The 17864-nt window shown below is 43.3% G+C and overlaps 1 protein-coding gene across 9 annotated transcripts in view; it reads right to left on the bottom strand.

The window, feature by feature from the left end:
• The window catches only part of CTXN3 (cortexin 3), a 195537-nt gene that overhangs the window by 161874 nt on the left and 15799 nt on the right, over window positions 1-17864 (bottom strand). Inside the window, exon 2 of one of the 9 annotated variants that reach the window (XM_066603157.1) lies at window positions 14614-14723. The exons of the other annotated variants lie outside the window; for them this stretch is intronic. The gene's annotated coding sequence lies outside the window, so the exon portion shown is untranslated. The remainder of the gene's footprint in view (window positions 1-14613; window positions 14724-17864) is intronic. 9 annotated transcript variants of the gene reach the window in all.

Below are 17864 nucleotides of genomic sequence, written 5' to 3'. Positions count from 1 at the left end.
TTATTGTCGGGTGTAAGATTAACCAATTAGACCAAACAGGTGCTAATGATCGTTATTGATATGTAGGTTCATACACAGTTATTAACTGGAACAGAAACCGCTGTGAGGAGGCTTAAAACTAGATGAGGAACAGAAAATCTATGCTACAAAGGTGAGGTTGTGGAAGACAGTGTTATGTCACAGGTCATACACCATGGCAAGACTGAGCACAGCAACAAGACGCAAGGTTGTTTTTCTGCATCAGGAAAAGATTTCAACGCCGACTAGGGTTTCACAATGTGCTGTTTAAACTCTTTTGAAGAAGCACAAAGAAACAGGTTACATTGAGGACCATAATTGCAATGGTCAGCAAAGGAAACAGTGCAGAAGATGAAAGACATGTCATATTTACTTCCCTTCAAAATTGGAAGATGTCCAGGAGTGCCATTAGGTCAAAACTGGCAGAAACCAGTGGGACCCAGGTACACCCATATACTGTTTGGAGAAGCCTGGCCAGCAGTGGTCTTCATGGAAGAATTGCAGACAAAAAGTCATACCATTGACATAGAAACTAGGCCAAGCACCTCGACTAAGCACAAAAACATAGGAAATGGGATACAGAAAAATGGCAATAAGTGCACTGGACTGATGAATCAAAATTTTAAATGTTTGACTGTAACAAAACACATTTTTTTCGTAGAGGGGCTGTAAAGCGTTACGATAATCAGTGTCTACAGGCAATAGTGAGGTATGATGGAAGTTCCTTGCAAGTTTGGGGCTGCATTTCAGCAAATAGAGTTGGGGATTTAGTCAAGATTAATGATGTCCTAAATGCTGAGAAATACAGTCAGATACTTCATGCCATCAAGGAGGCATCTGATTGGCTTCAAATTTATTCTGCAGCAGGACAAAATATCTTGGCCCCAAAATATCTTCAGCGTAAAGAAAAACAAGGGGTCCTGGAAGTGATGATATAGCCCCACAGAGACCTATTATTATGTTAGAATTCATGACTGATTTTGTACATCAACGTGTTTTAGGCAATATCCAAAGTCAACATTTGTACACCGTTGCTCATTGCAAAGAATATTAACCCTTTCCAATCCAACTTGTATCCTGGTTTTCCTAGGGAGCTTACTTTTTGTCTGCTGTTATACAACGGTGCTATCTGCTGGCTAAAGCCAGTACTGCATGAGGTGACATGCTGGATAGGCGCCGGCAGCAGAGAGGCTGGCAATATACAGTAAGAGAACCCCAACGGACGTCTTCCAACATTGGAGCTGTACAGCCCTGAAATCATAATGTCTTCAGACGTCAGACAGTGGATTGGAAAGGGTTGACCAGTTCTCACCATACTACTAAATGTTATTAGTTATATGTTAAAGAGGACCTAAAATCATTTTTCCATGAAATAAACAGAAGGATATGTACATATCTTTTTTCTGTTGTTCTCTGTTGATCATTGCTACTTAGAGAATTCTTGACCAACATGACTTCTGTGTCATTTAGCTAGTCACATGAAAAGTGTAGTGACTTTGTAAAAAACTGCGCATGTGAAGTTGGGTGCTTTTCTAACAGTGATGTCCCGAAACACTGGAAAATGGTGACAGTGGTGATGGTTCCTTCTTCTCTTTAAAGAAAGATGCATTAGAAGTACTTGGCTATTTAAGTTCTATCATCATTAGGCAATGTAAAGGCCATACAACTCACAGTCTCAGTAAGTTTTCAATAATTAATGTGTTCAACAGCAAGAGCTGAGCATTGTTCATGTAGTAAGGAGAAATGTGATTAGCACTAATAGGATACGAGGCAGCATGATGCCCTACACGTAACCATGTGACTGGCACCCTAAGGGCTCATGTCCACGGGGAAAATAGGATTTAGGATCCGCAGCGGATCTCCCGCGCGCGGATCCGCATCCCATAGGGATGCATTGACCACCCGCGGGGTACATAAATACCCACGGATCGTCAATAAAAGTGATTTTAAAAAAAATGGAGCATGAAAAAATCTGGACCATGCTCCATTTTCATGCGGGTCTCCCGCGGGGACGGCTCCCGCGGGCTTCTATTGAAGCCTATGGAAGCCGTCCGGATCCGCGGGAGACCTAAAATAGGAATTTAAAGCATTTACTCACCCGCAGCGGACCGCGAAGCTCTTCTCTTCCTCACCGCCGCATCTCCCTTGCTTCGGCTCGGCGGATGTGCCCGGCGCATGCGCGCGGCACGTCGACGACGTGCCGGCGACGTGCCGCCGGCGTCAGGAATTCATCCGCCGGCCGAAAAGATCCGGCCGTGAGGAAGAGCAGAGCAGAGCTTCGTCGCCCGCGCCGGATAGGTAAATTCTTTTAAATTGCTATTTTCGGCGCTCATGTCCGCGGGGCAGGAGGGACCCGCTGCAGATTCTCCATGTAGAATCTGCAGCGGATCTGATTTTCCCCGTGGACATGAGGCCTAAAGAAGGCTTATCTGTGAGTAAGTATAACACTGAGTAGCCAACCTCCCATGACTGATAGTGTGTGCACAGCTTTTCATTAGGAATTTGCACCTCCTGCTTTTCGCATCTTGTCTTTTCCCCATGCTGTTGGAAATTTATGCCTGCCCTTGTACCATTGTATCAGTTAATATTGTATTTTTTGGTGATTTTTGAATAGCAGCATACCATCCAGTGATTACTAAGAACAACAGTTTATATGTTTGGCAACAATCTAGTTCAACTTGGTGACCACCTAGCGGCTGGCAGGAGCATGAAGATATAGTTCTAAAATGGCCATGTAGTCCTGCTCTCTAACTACCCATACATACACAACAGAAAAGCAGCACTGTGACCAACTTCTAGCCAGAGTCCCAGGAAACTGGATCTCAATCATGGGTCATTTCCAATAGAAAAGCAAGAAATTTACATAATACCCATACAGTTATGTGACAGTAGACCTGATGTACCCAGTAAAGCTACTCATTTTTGCTGCCTGCATTTGTGAAATTATGTGTATACAAATAGAGAATGGAAAAGTACCTCAACAGTTCCACTATTTGAAGGTGACTTTCCTATAATTCAATATTTGACTTTTATATAAGTGAAATCAGAGTCTTATCCAGAAGGAACAGTCACTTTGGGGTGTTTATTCCTCATCAGTGCTGGCTGGCAGGGTGAGATGTCTTTTATGTGGTTCCAGGGGGATAAGGTTCCTCCTTGAGAAGAGTGTCAATTTGGTGTAGGGAGTCTTCTATAAGCCAAGCAATGCTCCTTGGGGAAAAAATATGCAAATAGGGTATGGAAAAGTACCTCTACAGAGCCAACTATTGGAAGGTGACTTGAAAGGGTAACCTGCTCTCTATTGATTAGGGTCAAACATCCCAAAACAGCCAGTCTGCAGAAGGGTGTCTTTTTTTCTGAAGAAGACACTGGAGGTACTTTTCCATCCACCTTTTGCACACTGTTTACCAAGGAAGCATTGTATGGCCAATATAAAACTCCCTATGCCAATTTGGTACTCTCTTCAAGAAGTAACACCCCAAAATAGCCTGTCTGCAGATGAGTGTGTTTTCCTTCTGTAGAAGACTCTAGTTTAGCTTATATCCTTAGACATGTTGTCAAGACTTATTGACAGGTCAATCAATGACTTATAGAGAAGTCACCATCCAATAGGTGATGCTGTGGAGGTATTTTTCCATCCCTACTTGCATTGATTCTTCCTAAACTTTTACCCCCAGGCCCATAATCTGTGTATAGTTTATAATTTTTTCCATAATGTTTATGTAATGATGTGGATGTCTTCTTGAGTCAGTGTCATGACCAATCTGCAATATGTTTTCCTTAAGAATGTGCATTTTTTATAAGTTTTTTTTGTGAACTCTTAAATGCTCAGAATTCCACCTTTTGGCACTAAATTTGGTCTGGAAAATGAAAGACATTGGCATCTATACTACCTGGCTTTCTGTATAAACACAAATCTTTTTTAGTTGATTTACTTGTGTGCTTTGGGTCATTGACTTGTTACATTGTCCAGTATCTTTTCAGCTTCAGGTCATTGCTTGTTGTCCTTACACTCTCCTTTAAATTGTTTTGACCCCTTTACTCTCAAGCTATTTTTTCAAATTTTCTTTGCTGCATTTCAAGAGCCATAACTTTTTTATTTTTGTTTTCATCGACCTAGCCATACAAGGGCTTATTTTTTGGAGGACAAATTGTATTTTTTGATGGTACCATTTATCGAGCTAAAAAGACCGTCCGGTCGAAAACCTTGTGAAATTGAGACAGAAAAGGTCTCTGTCTCACATATTAAACTCTATGGGGGAAATTTACAAAGCCCGTCATTTCCAACACCGGACTTATTCTGATTTAAACCGACACATGAAGGACTTAATATATGAAGAGGTGAACGCTTTTCCATGTATTCCACGCATCCCAGCACTACCATGAGTCTTCTCATAAATGTAGGCCAGGTCACCCAAGGCGTACATTTTGGTATAATTTACGCCAGTTTCTGGCGTAAATTATACATAAATCTGTAGGTTGGTGGCAGCCACGCCCATCCCAATAAACACCGCTCACTTTTCAGAAAAGCGGGGGGGCTACTGTAAGATACAAAAAAAGTTACTTTTTTGCACAAATACCCCTTGTGCAAAAAGGTTGACTTTTTTATGTCAAAAAACATTTTATAAATGTGTTCCTATTTCTCTGCCTTGATGCAGTTTTCTGCATAGAAGACGGAAAGTGTAGATTAAATTGGCACTGGACGTTAAAGTGCAACATGAAAGTAGCCTAACCCGACTTTATGTAATAACTTTTATTTAAGGGGCAAAGCACTTAAAGGGGTTGTCTCGCGAAAGCAAGTGGGGTTCAGCACTTCTGTATGGCCATATTAATGCACTTTGTAATATACATCGTGCATTAAATATGAGCCATACAGAAGTTATTCACTTACCTTCCCTGCGCTGGCGTCCCCGTCTCCATGGCTCCGTCTAACTTCAGCGTCTAATCTCCCGATTAGACGCGCTTGCGCAGAAGGGTCTTCTGCCTTCGGGTCTGTCCGGCAGCAGCAGCGTTCTGGCTCCGCCCCCTTCTACGTGGCATCGCGTAGCTCCGCCCCATCACGTGTGCCGATTCCAGCCTCCTGATTGGCTGGAATCGGCACACGTGACGGGGCGGAGCTACGCGATGACACGTAGAAGGGGCGGAGCCAGAACGCCGCTCGTGCCAGACCGAGCCGAAGGCAGAAGACCCTTCTGCGCAAGCGCGTCTAATCGGGCGATTAGACGCTGAAGTTAGGGCTCCCACACACTTGCGATTGCGTTTTTTGTTAACGCGATTGTCAATGGGACTTTCTATTTTAAAAAACGCAATGCAACGCAACTGCATTTTTGGTGCATTGCATTGCGTTTTTAACATTAGAAAGTCCCATTGACAATCGCGTTAACAAAAAACGCAATCGCAAGTGTGTGGGAGCCCTTAGACGGAGCCATAGAGACGGGGACGCCAGCGCAGGGGAGGTAAGTGAATAACTTCTGTATGGCTCATATTTAATGCACGATGTATATTACAAAGTGCATTAATATGGCCATACAGAAGTGTATAACCCCACTTGCTTTCGCGAGACAAGCCCTTTAAGAAACCCAAATTTACAGTCTTATCTCCTCAATTGAAAAACCTTTTGCCAGTTAGCTCTTGGAGAAGTCGTTAACACACAGGTTTAGTTACTTTTTTCGCTGTCTGTGGATCTTTACTTAGTGTGCTCAAGCATGAATGGTACAACTTTTTGTGTGTTATTAGTTTAGCTAGTTTGTGAGAATAATCGGAGCACTGCAACCATGCTCTGCCTGTTAATCATTGCATCAAGCATCGCTGGAGCACATGTTCACACCTTGACTGAGGATTCTCAAAGTGTATTTGCCATGCTCCAGAAATCTGCAGTGTTGAGGGAAGATCACAAATATGGTGCCCAGCGTCCTAGTCATTATTGACAGATAGTTGTACAACGTTGAAGTCGATCAGGAGACTGCGCTCTTCTTCTATCCACTGGAGTACAAGCACACTCACATTCCATGATTGGTCACTAACATCTCCTGATACTCAGGGAGTAACCTGAGAGTGCAATGATAAATACACCTTTAGATAATAACAAAGCACATTTACTAGCAATCAAAACAGAAATCCTTCCTTTTTTTGCAACACTGTATATACACTATGTTGACACAAGTATTGGGACTCCCACCAATCCAGTACTCTCAGGCGAAGGGGATATGCAAATTGAATGTAGGAGCATAAGGTATTAAGGAGAGTATCACACAGGCATAGTAGCCATAAGAATGCCACAAGATGTAGAGTTAACAGACTTTCAACAAGGTATGGTGGTGTGATGTCACCTGAGCAACCAATCAATACGGGACATTGCAACACTTATGGACCTTCCAAAGTCTACTGTTGGCAATGTTATTCGGAAATGTAAAGCATCTGGTATTTGCCGTACAGCCACGTTCAGGGAGACCTTGTAAACTGACAAATGTGGAAAATGAAGCCTTGTACAAGCTGTGAAGGCATCACGAATATTTTATGCTGAAACACTCTCTCAGGAGGTCTCACAGACCGTTGGAATATCCATTATCATCAAAACCAACTGTAGAGAACTGCATGCGAAGGGTTACTATGGACGAGCAGCTACACACAAGCCCAACATCACAGCAGTAAATGCACAGAGGTGCCTACACTGGTGATTGGGGCGTCATTCTTGGACTGTATATGAGTGGAAGCAAATGTTGTAGACAGCTGAATCACAGTACAACATCTTCTGATCGGATGGCTGCACTTGGGTGTGGTGGTTGCCACAGTGTCCAGAGAGATTTGGTTTGAGGAGCAGAACATCTGCAAATGTCATTGGCCAGCCCAAAGTCCAGATCTCAATCCCATTGAACATCTTTGCGTACGCTCTATTATTGCAAGCCTAAAACTCTCATCATCCCCACATCACTATCTAAATCTCTTCTTGAGGAATGGAGGCAAATGCCTCGTATTTATCAGCATTTGGTGGAAAGCATACCTAGGAGGGTTACTGCAGTCATTGAGGCCAAATCAGCCCAGCACTGTATTGGAATATGTGAATAAAATTGAATTCCATCATCTTCTATGTGTGTCCCAATACTTTTGTTAACATAGTTTATAAAGATGGGATACACTGGCTATATGACTATGACTATAAGATCAGGAATGAGCCTGTTGCACTGGCAATGTCATGCATTCCCTATATTTTGTTTAAATTGTATAATTTACACTAGATTAACTCATACAAGGTACACATAAAATGCTAACATAATACTATATTCATGTATGATATACCAGTATCCATAGTTTACCTCAGACTTTATTCACACGAGCATATATGGGTTGCCATTTTAACAGCCGGGCTGATATACGCTACCATCTGATGCATTGGGTTCCAATGCATTAGATAGGATGGGCATATTCCTGCAGTGTAAAAGTGCCCAGCTGGCCAATATAGCACTGGGCACTTTTACGCCAGCCAGGAAGGATAGTCCTGGAACTATCCTGGCCGCAAAACGTCGGCCGCTGCATAGACCCCTATGAGGGCCAATGACAGAGGACAGAGAAGGGAGGTGGGAGGGAGTTTAGCAGCTTGACTGCTAAACTCCCTCCCCTTCTCTCCTCCTCTCCGCCCCTTGTTGGCTGTTTGCAATCGGAGAGGGCGGGCCTCCCAAACTCCCGCCCCGTCCTTCTCCCTCCCATTGATGGCTGCCAACAAGGGGCTGGAGCTTACCACACCTCCTCTTCTTATTGAGAACCAGCGAGGGGGAGAGAAGAGGGAGACAGTTTAGTCGAGCTAAACTGTCTGCCCCCAACCGATGGCATTGCGGGCTTAGCGTATATACGTCGGGCCATCTGAGCAGGCGCACAAATGTTAGATTTGTGCGCCCATTCACGCATTTTTACATCACCAGTGGGCGAACATAAAAACGCTGACGCCCGTGTGAATCCAGCCTCAATCTGTAATTACTACGGTATGTAGAACAATTCTGGAACATATCCAGTTTAGAAGTACTTTTATTTAAGATGTAGGTAACTGAACAGCAATTTCCTAATACATTGTCATTAAAGCAATTACACTTGCAGTGGGAGCTACTGTATCTAAAATAGTGTAGGGCAAACTCATCAGTAGACTATGGAAGGTTTTATGGCAGTCTAGAGTCTGCAGATGTGATGCCGATTATAGCTTCCTGATGGGCTGACAGGTGAGATGCATAATAATGAATAGCTATTCCCAAATATTATATATAAGGCACCTGCAAGCCCAAGATTGTGATTCACCTCTATTACCCTCAATTGCAAAAACTAGAATATGTCTGTTGTAAGTGGATGGAATTGCTGCTTAGCGAATATGGGCCTATATGTCAGTAGCATTTATAGGCATTGCTAATCACAGTGTGTCAGGACAATTGTGTGCTGAATTCAGCAGTCCTAGTCTGTCACGGGCTATATTTCAGGAATGAGAAGCAGTGGTGCATTACATTTTAAAGTACAATCAGCGCGGAGCACTCTTTATGAAATAATACAGGATCTAAGTTACCTCTTCTTCACACTCTTACCTCAGGAGCAGAAAGCATGGGTAGTTCAAAAGAGGATAGCAAGGTCAGACGCAGATACCCAGGGAATAGGAAACTATTCAACTGACAGCTTCAATACAAAATCGACTTTGGGAAATGTGAATCCTATTTACTGTTTACATTTTAACCCCTTAAGGACCAGGGTGTTTTGGTCCTAATTGACACTTTTTAGGGATTTAACCCATGTGGTGGTTTTACTGCGCTATTTTTCCATTCTTCAGTCACCAAACTAATTTTTGCTGTTTTTTTCTCCATGACATGTAGGACTATTTTTTATGTCTTTTTTTCCACTGACTTTTTTTCCAGTTTTTTATTATGGGTAAACGCCTAAAAAAGGATTGTTTTACATTTATAGTTTATTTTTGAAGTTAGCATATTTAAGCTAAAATACAGTACAGGAATGGGTTCCTCATTTTGTTTTGGACGTTTTGATATACAATTTGCATAATCTTGGAATACAGGGCGTATATGGCGATGGTTTGGGTTGGCCGTGGGTCATTTTTTTGTATATATTTTTATTTTATTCTGTCATTTTTATTTACTTATTTGTGTAACTATATTTTATTACCATCTATGTCCCCCATAATGTCATATAAGACCTCTGAGGGTCATTCGCATTGTCTTTTTTTTTTTTTTTTTTTGTATTTCACACTTTGCCACTGTAGCTGGGGCATCTATAGGAGCCCCAATTACAGGAGAAAACATCCCCCTAGTGTGACAGTAGTCTTTGGCAGAGCTGAGCAGGGTCTGCTAGGACCCTGTAGCTCTGCTGTGTTAGAGGGCACCTGGCGGTCAACTGATAGCCAGGTCAAATAGCAGAAGTAACACTTCCTCTTTTCTCTCTTCACTACTGAGTGCTTTGTAGTCTGTTAAGGCAGAAGAGGCTAATAAATGCTTCTACTTTCTCCTCCAGGTCCACAGCTGTGACTGACAGCCAAAGAACCGAACTGCACCTGCTTGATTGCCGGAGAAGTAGCTTTAACCCTTTCCAATCCACTGTCTGACATCTTCCAATATTCTGATTGAAGCCTGTACAGCTCTGATGTCGGAAGATGTCCGGCAGGCTATTCTTACTGTATATTACTGGCCCCTCTGTTGTCGGGCGGGGGGGGGGGCCTCTCCGCCATATCACATACTGCAGTACTGGCTTCATCCAGCAGATGGCGTTATTGTAAAATGGCAGAAAGAGAAAGCCCCCTTGGAAACCCTGAATCCACAATTGGATTGCAAAGGTTTAATCCCATGCCATTTACATATACTCGGCCAGGATTAAAACCCAGGACCAAGCGCCGGGTCGAATAGTACAGCTAACACTTCCGCCCTCACTCTTTAGTACATAACGCTCACTGCGCACTATGTAGACTGTAAAGGAGAAGGCAGAAATGGTTAAAATGGTTGACTGCAGGAGCAGAAGCTTTAATCCCTCACAGTACCTCTGCTATCCGCTAGGATTAAAGCCCAGGACCTAGCGCCATATATTTACTGTACTCGGTCCTTAAGGGGTTAATTAGCAATCCACAAATTTAATTAAAATATTCTAACCCAATGCCTGCAGCTGTCCAATAGACGACTGACTATTGCCAAACATGACTGCGATTATCAATTAGCCATACACATTTTCTACAGCTCTATTCTCTAGTGATGTTCTCAGTTCCTAGCACTTCCATTACTAACTGTTCACTGCCAATTTCTCTTACCGACATAATCCAATGTTTTGACATTTGTGGATTGCGTTCAATAAATTTTCATCTACTTTAGCATCACTTCATGATTTTTCTTTAAAATTGGCACAAGGGGTAAAGGATCCTACCTGTGTGCCTGTCCTCGGTGCCATACAACTACTGTACAAATTAGCTACCGTATACACAGATAGCTCTATTGGTATTTTGACTCTTAGCAGCACAGAGCAAGGATCCAATTACTTGAATAAGGCGCAATAAATACAGTCTATAACCATATGCTTCTAAGCAAAAGTTTATTGGTGCCAAATTGGCGAAAGATCAAGAAACTACACAAAGTCCTTCCTTATCCCCCTACCCATATTGACAAGGCTGAAGAACACCTGCTACCTGTATAGTTTGTTAGTTTCATTATGAAGACCTGGATAGTATCACAAGTTCCCACAAAGAGATCTGCTAATCTCTTTCTTACCAGCCACTTCATGTCAAGGAGCCAAAGAAAAGTACAATAAGCACATAATGTTTCTGTGGCCAGACCAAGCTTGGCATTGGGCATTCTTCCTTGTGCAGACAGCTGTCCATGCAGCCTTAGATCAGCAAGTAAGGTAATCTCTTCAAACTGTTACTTAACCCCTTAAGGACCAGGGTATTTTGGTTCTAAAGGACTAGACAATTTTTAGGGATTTTACTGCCCTTTTTTTTTCTTCAGCTATCAAAATTATTTTTGCAATTTTTTTCCCCCCGTGACATACTGTGTTTCCGAAAATAAGACACTGTCTTATAATATTTTTTGCCTCAAAAGAGGCACTGTGTCTTTTTTTGGGGGGGTGTCTTATAATACTTACCTAGCAACCGGTGTTCGGGTCCCTCTCACTGGTCGCCATTGCTGCTGCAGACTTCCGTGTCCTCCTGCACGCCGACAGAGCAGTTCTTCTTGTTAGCGGACCTTGAATACCCCGCCTTCAGCAAGCTAATGCTCTGATTGATTCATCAAGTACGGCGTCAGCCAATGAGAGCCGGTGCTCGATTAACCAATCACAGCCATTCATTGAATAACATCATTGAATGGCTGTGATCGGTTAACACAGATGTTAAAAAATAGTTATAAAAGCAAGTTTAAAAAATATGTAGAATAAAATAAAAAATATATCTAAAAAAGAAAAACGACTCCCCACCAAAGCCAACCAAAACCAACACCATATGTGCCCTGTAATTCAAAACTATACCTGTACTTTCTGGAGCATGCTGCAATTCATTATCCACGTGGCATCTGCAAATCACAGGTGTTGAATGAAGTTTGAAGTTAAAGAATCCACAGGTGTTAAATGAAGTGTGGATGCCCAATGTTTTTCTATGGGTGGCTTGATTTGCAGATCTCAAGCGTGGGAGCCACACGTGGATTCCACAAATCAAATCCACCTGCCGACATTGGGCCTAACTGAGGCATCTATGGGAGTCCAAATTACAAGGGAAAACAGCCCCCTAGTGTGACAGTAGTCTTTTGCATAGCTGATTACCACCTGCTAGGACCCTGCAGCTCTGCTGTGCTATAGGGCACTCATGTGAACTAGCACTTCCGCTTTCACTCTTTAGTACAGAGCGCTCATTACATTTCATGTAGCCTGTAAAGGACAAGTTAAAAATTTCTTCTTCCTTCTCCTCTGGGGCCTCGACTGTATCTGACAGCCAAGGACCTCACCTGATTCTGCTTGAATGCAGGAGCAGAAGCTTTACTCCCTCATAAAACTTCTGCTATCAGACAGGATTAAAGTCCAGGACCAAGGGCGCTCAGTCTAGAAGGGGTTAATTAGCAATCCCCAAATTTAATTAAAATATTTTAACCCAATGCCTGCAGCTGTCCAATAGAATACAGAAAATTGACAAACATGACTGCAATTATCCATAAGCCATACAGATTTCTACAGCTCTATTCTCTAGTGAGCCCCATGGGAAAATTGCAGGGAATATATATTCAGGGAAAATATTCCCCTGTAGTGACCACAGTCACTAACAGAGCTAGTCTGGTCCTACAGCTCTGCAGTGGCAGGGGTCACCCGGCAGTACCGTGATCCCTGAGCAGAATAGCAGAAGTAACACTAAAGGCCCATTTAGACAGGACAAGTGTCGGGCAAATGATGCCTGACACTCGTCCCCGCACATACTCACTCTCGTGCTGCTGCACAGGAGCTAGTCTCACTGGCTCACAGCAGGGCGGCTGCAGTAGATTTATCACCTCACGCTCCCCCGCCCCTCTCCATTAACTTAACATAGCGGCTATACTGAACGGCTGCTATTTACAGGAGCGATCAGTGTTCAGCTCATCATCCATGATTTATGCTGCATAAACGATGGGCGATCAGCTCATCGCTCATGGTTCAGTGTAAATAGCAGCTGTTCAGTATTGAACAGCCGCTATGTTAAGTCAATGGAGTGGGTCAGGGGAGCGAGAGGTGAGAAATCTCCTGCAGCCTCCCTGCCCCCCTGCTGGTGGCTCTGTGAGCGAGTCAGCGATATTTGCAGCAGCACGGGAGCGAGGACACACAGTTTGCCAGACATTCGTCCTGTCTAAATGGACCTTTACTCTTTCTCTCTTCACTACATAACGCTGGGGGGTGGAGGGGGGGGGGGCAGCACTAGAGCACAACACCACTTGCGTCTCTTGCGATGAGCTCCTGCACTCCTTTATAAGCACAATAATTATCCCACTACTGTGAAATTACTTTGCACATAATTCCTGGGCTGTAATTCCATTACTTCATTAAACTGTTGATTCATTTCTCCTTAGTTTGTTAGATTCATAATTAATACATGGACATTATGACCAACTCCCATACTAGAGAGCCATTAAAATTATTTACAAGTCACATTGTATCAAGGAGCTAAAGAAAAGGCCAATTAGCAAAAACTATTTTGGTTCTGGCACATCCTTCTTGCGGGGAAAGTTATGCATGCAGCCCCAGCTTAGCAAATAATGCAATCTCCTCAGATTGTTACAGTAACATTAAGAACATGTAAATGGTTGAGAAAACAAATCACTAAACATATTTTTCCGGAGTCCTCATTTGCCTTAAGGCCGGGCTCATGCAAGCATGTAGTGGCAGCATAATACGCTCTACCAATCTGCCATAGGCTCCCATGTTACCGCTCACACATATTGCATGAAAGTCGCGCACAAGAAAAATTGAGGCATGTTCTATCTTGGTGCATATTACACGCACATACACGCCAAGATAGTGCATGGCTATTGGCGGCAAGCAGCAGGTACACAATTATTGCGTACTTGCTGTTTACTTGCTGCATACCACCACGTGTGTGGCATGCAGTAAATTCAAGCTCCATCTCTAATTTTCAGTGTTCATCAAGCTTGTGGATGGAGACTAGCTGCTAGGATGTCTCCATATAATGCACACACAGGGAAGAAGATCCTACTCTCTTATCTCTATCTTGTATGCAGAAAGCATGAAAGACATTATACAGCAGTACTGTGCAGTACGGATGTGATTCCAGCAGCTGTGACACAGACAAGTATATTACAGTTGCATTTCTGTGTTTGCAATACAGTAGTGTATCCTAGCCTGACCACAGGGTTTACTGACCCAAACTCCAAGCATCATAGGTCCCTATGATGCTCTAAGTTCTGGTCAGTAAACCTTTCAGTCAGAATGGGACACACGTCCATACTACGGATGCAGAAATTCACCTGTAATATGCTCTCAGATAGTGGAACACTTACTATTAGCTGAAGCAGCATCTCTGTCTCTTTGCTTTTCTCTCTCAAAGTTACTTATATTTGCTTGTATGACTTTGAGAAATTTGGAGCTGTTGGCCTCCAGTACGAAACGTTTATCTGAGCACAATAACTTGTAACTGCTAGGGTAATGGCACAGCAACATCTATGGGGTGCAACAAGCTAAGTGGACCCATCCCAACTCAGAGGTAAGGTACAGATAATGATAACTATGGATGATGGAATAGGACATGGAGAATCGAGTGGTGCTGCATTCCAAGTTTTACTATGGCGCCCGATTGTATTTGTTACACCCCTGCATTATTCCTTTGTTTATAACTTGCCTTTGCACCATTTACCTCCTTCCTGAACTCTTTTCAGTTAAATGGCCATGACAGTACTGTATTTTACATTCATTCTTTTTTCAGTTACCGTGACAGTTAAGGTGTATTCTTGTCTCAGCCAATCAGGGTGAGACAAGAATACTCGTCTGTATGCCTCAGTCACTGGCGGCCAAGATTACCAAAACAGTCAAATTGGCTGTGCTATACCGTTTCCTTAACTCCCATTTGTTTTTATGGAAACTGTATAGATTAGTCAGTTCACTTGTTACCTAATTCCGGACATCTCTGGCCGCAGCATACAGGTGGGTATTACTCCTTTAAGGAACAGCCAAGTGTAGAATCCAGTGTCTCCTTTGGTTTACATTTGATTTGAAAGCACCTGTAAACAGACAACAGTTTCACCATCCTACAAAAGGGCACGCGCAGTCTTGAGACTCGTATTCTATGTCTTGACAGGTCTGATTTACGCAGCAGTAACTCTGCTCTATTCACACGACATGCTGCATGGCTATAAATGTCAAGACTGTCTTGTAGTGCAAAGGTTAAATATTTAGAGACATGAAAAGCATTCTAGGCAGATTATGATACTTATTGATTGTCCTCTTGATTATGAAGTGGTAGAATAGGAGAAATCAATATCTCTTTTTATCTCCAGTACTCGAAGAGATGCCACTGTTCAATTTAACCTTCACGTTACACATGACCTGTTTACTTCTTAGATGCAATGTTAATGTCTTTAGATTCTTGACAAAAGAAGACAATACACAGAAGACATTCTGCCTCCGTATATACTGCATGACATTGCCTTTTTAAAATAAATATTTGTGTAAAAAAAATAAAAGTCTGTTATATAATTATATTTAGGATATTTCGTCTAGAGGGGTTGACAACCTTTTTATAAAGCCTTTTAAATAAATATATATAGGAAAACTTTGATAATAAATATGTAGCTGTCTTATTTTGAACACATTAAGAACCAACAATTCATTGGAATAGTTTATTATGCTCAATGTTAGATCAGTCTGTCTGACCACCACCAGCACATTTATTACGGAAAATTGAACCCTTGATGGGAGACTCTAGTGCCCTGTTGGGCCACCTCTAGCTTGGATGCAAGATGTGATATGTGCGAGCAAGGAGTCATACAGGTTCTGTATGGTATTTTGCAGCACACATTTGCTGTAACTGAACCTTGAGACCATGCAAGCTCGTAGGTTCAGCCTAAACCCCCACCCCACCCCCCACCACCCTATGTTAATCCAGAGAAAGGGGAAAAAAACCTTCTTGGGCTGCCTGCTGAAATCCCAAACAATGAGCTGCTATCACATTGGGGTAGATAGGGACTGCTTAACTGACAAAACCTGACTATTATGGAGTGGAACTAGGTTGTCTTCAGCGACGAATCCAGGTTTAAATTGCGCACTGACAACAGCTGTGTTTGTGTCTGGAGACCTATGGGTGAGCGCCTCAATCCTGCCTTTGCTGTGGAGCTGCACACTGCCCCACTGCTAGTGTGATGGTCTGGGGGTCATCAAATATGACAGTTGGTTACCACTAGTAGTGGTTCAAGGGATAATAGAAGCTTAGCGATAGGTTCAGGGTATCCTGCAGCCACATGCTCTATGGGCAATAAATCTGGCAACCGAGCAGGCAATGGAGGTGTGACAATGTTGTGGAGGCATTCCTGTGACACCCGTGCACTTTGCGGCCGAACAATACCTTGCTGGAAAATGCCTCTTGAAAGCCCTGCCATAAGAGGCAACACATGTTGCTGCGGGATGTCCTGCACATATCGCTAAGCAGTCATTGCCCTCATACCACCACTAGGGGTGAACAACTGTCGTGTGGAATGACCATCCAAGACCATCAGACCAGCAGGGGGCAGTGTGCTGCACTACAGCAAAGGCAGGATTGAGGCGCTTACCACTAGGTCTCCAGAAACTAACACAGCTGTCATCAGGGCTCAAACACAACTTGGATTCGACAATGAAAACAACCTGGTCCCACTCTATAGCAGTCCAGTTTTGTCATTTTGCTGTGCACTACTCATGTCGGGGGGAGGAAGGGGTGAGGCATTGAGGCCCGCTCATGGCCCACTAGGAGATTTACCTGTTCCTCTGTGGACCAGTCTGAGCCTGAGTATGCTTGAAACAGCAGAAGGGGAAAAAGAAAGAGAAGATGGGCAGGGATAGTATTGAAAGTATGAACCCACCATTGAGATTCCTGAAGATTCAAGCAGAAGACAATTGAGCTCAATAAAAAAAGAGTTGAACTCTAAATAAAATGTTTTTAGTATAGTAAGGGTTCTAGATGTTTTTTTATCCATTTATTTATGGCAAGCAGAAGACAAGACATTTTAGACCAGCATTTCACAAACAGAATGTGAGAATATGTCATGGTGCTGTTGGCCCTGACAAGGCTTGGGTGCATGCGTAGGTCTGGGGTGATGTCACAGTGTCAGTGCCGAATCACAGCGGTATGGCATTTGGCACTGGATGCCAAGGGAGAAACATTTCCCTTTTGTTATAGTGTAGATAGTCTGTCTGAGCTGTCTATTATCTCAGTCAGCATATCAGTGTCTTTCTTTTAGGTATTTATTCCAGCTCCTCTTTGCAGAGGATGGTAGTAATACATCTGTATACCGGTCATGCTCAGCAGTTTGGTATATTAGTCTTTGTGTTTCTTTTGTGCCTTCTGCTGAAAGCCTTTGGATTTCATATGTTTCTATCCCACAACCCCAAACGACTATTTGGCACCTTCTATTCCCTCCTCAGCCCCAAATAACAATCCCCCATGATGGATCTCAGTGCTGGAGAACTAGCCGCCTACTTCAAAGAGAAAATCAACAACATCCGAAAAGAAATCTCCGAAAACTGCACGGCTAGCCCCGATCCAAGACTCCTCAGCACTACATCCAGCTCCCACTCACTTTCTATGTTAGAACCAATGACAGAGAAAGAAGTATCCAGGTTGCTTTCTGCTGCTCGCCCACCACCTGCGCTAGCGACCCTCTCACTTCCTCTGCTCCTTTTCCCCAGCTCTCATTACCCACCTGACCACAATCTTCAACCTCTCCCTAACCTCCGGCACCTTCCACTCCTCATTTAAACACTCCATCATATCCCTGCTGCTTAAAAAACCAACACTGGACCTGACTGATGCCGCCAACTATCGACCCTTCTCAAACCTCTCCTTCATCTCCAAATTACTAGAACACCTGGTCTACTCCCGCCTCACATGCTTTCTCTCTGACAACCCTCTCCTCAACCCCTTCCCCCAGTCAGGTTCCTGCGTCTACACTCGATCGAAACCACCCTCACAAAAGTATCAAATGACCTGATGACGGCAAAGTTGAGAGGTGACTACTCCCTACTAATCCTCCTTGGCCTCTTTGATGCATTTGACACTGTCGACCATGACCTCCTTCTCACTATGCTCTGCTCTAAAGGACACTGCTCTCTCCTGGTTCTCCTCCTACATCTCTGACCGCTCTTTTAGCAAGTCCTTCGCTGACTCTATC

Source organism: Eleutherodactylus coqui, chromosome 5 (genome assembly GCF_035609145.1).
Source record: "Eleutherodactylus coqui strain aEleCoq1 chromosome 5, aEleCoq1.hap1, whole genome shotgun sequence".
In the NCBI taxonomy this organism is placed as follows: domain Eukaryota; kingdom Metazoa; phylum Chordata; class Amphibia; order Anura; family Eleutherodactylidae; genus Eleutherodactylus; species Eleutherodactylus coqui.
The sequence above is the reverse complement of the archived record's forward strand: the minus strand, read 5'-3'. Positions and strand labels throughout refer to the sequence as shown.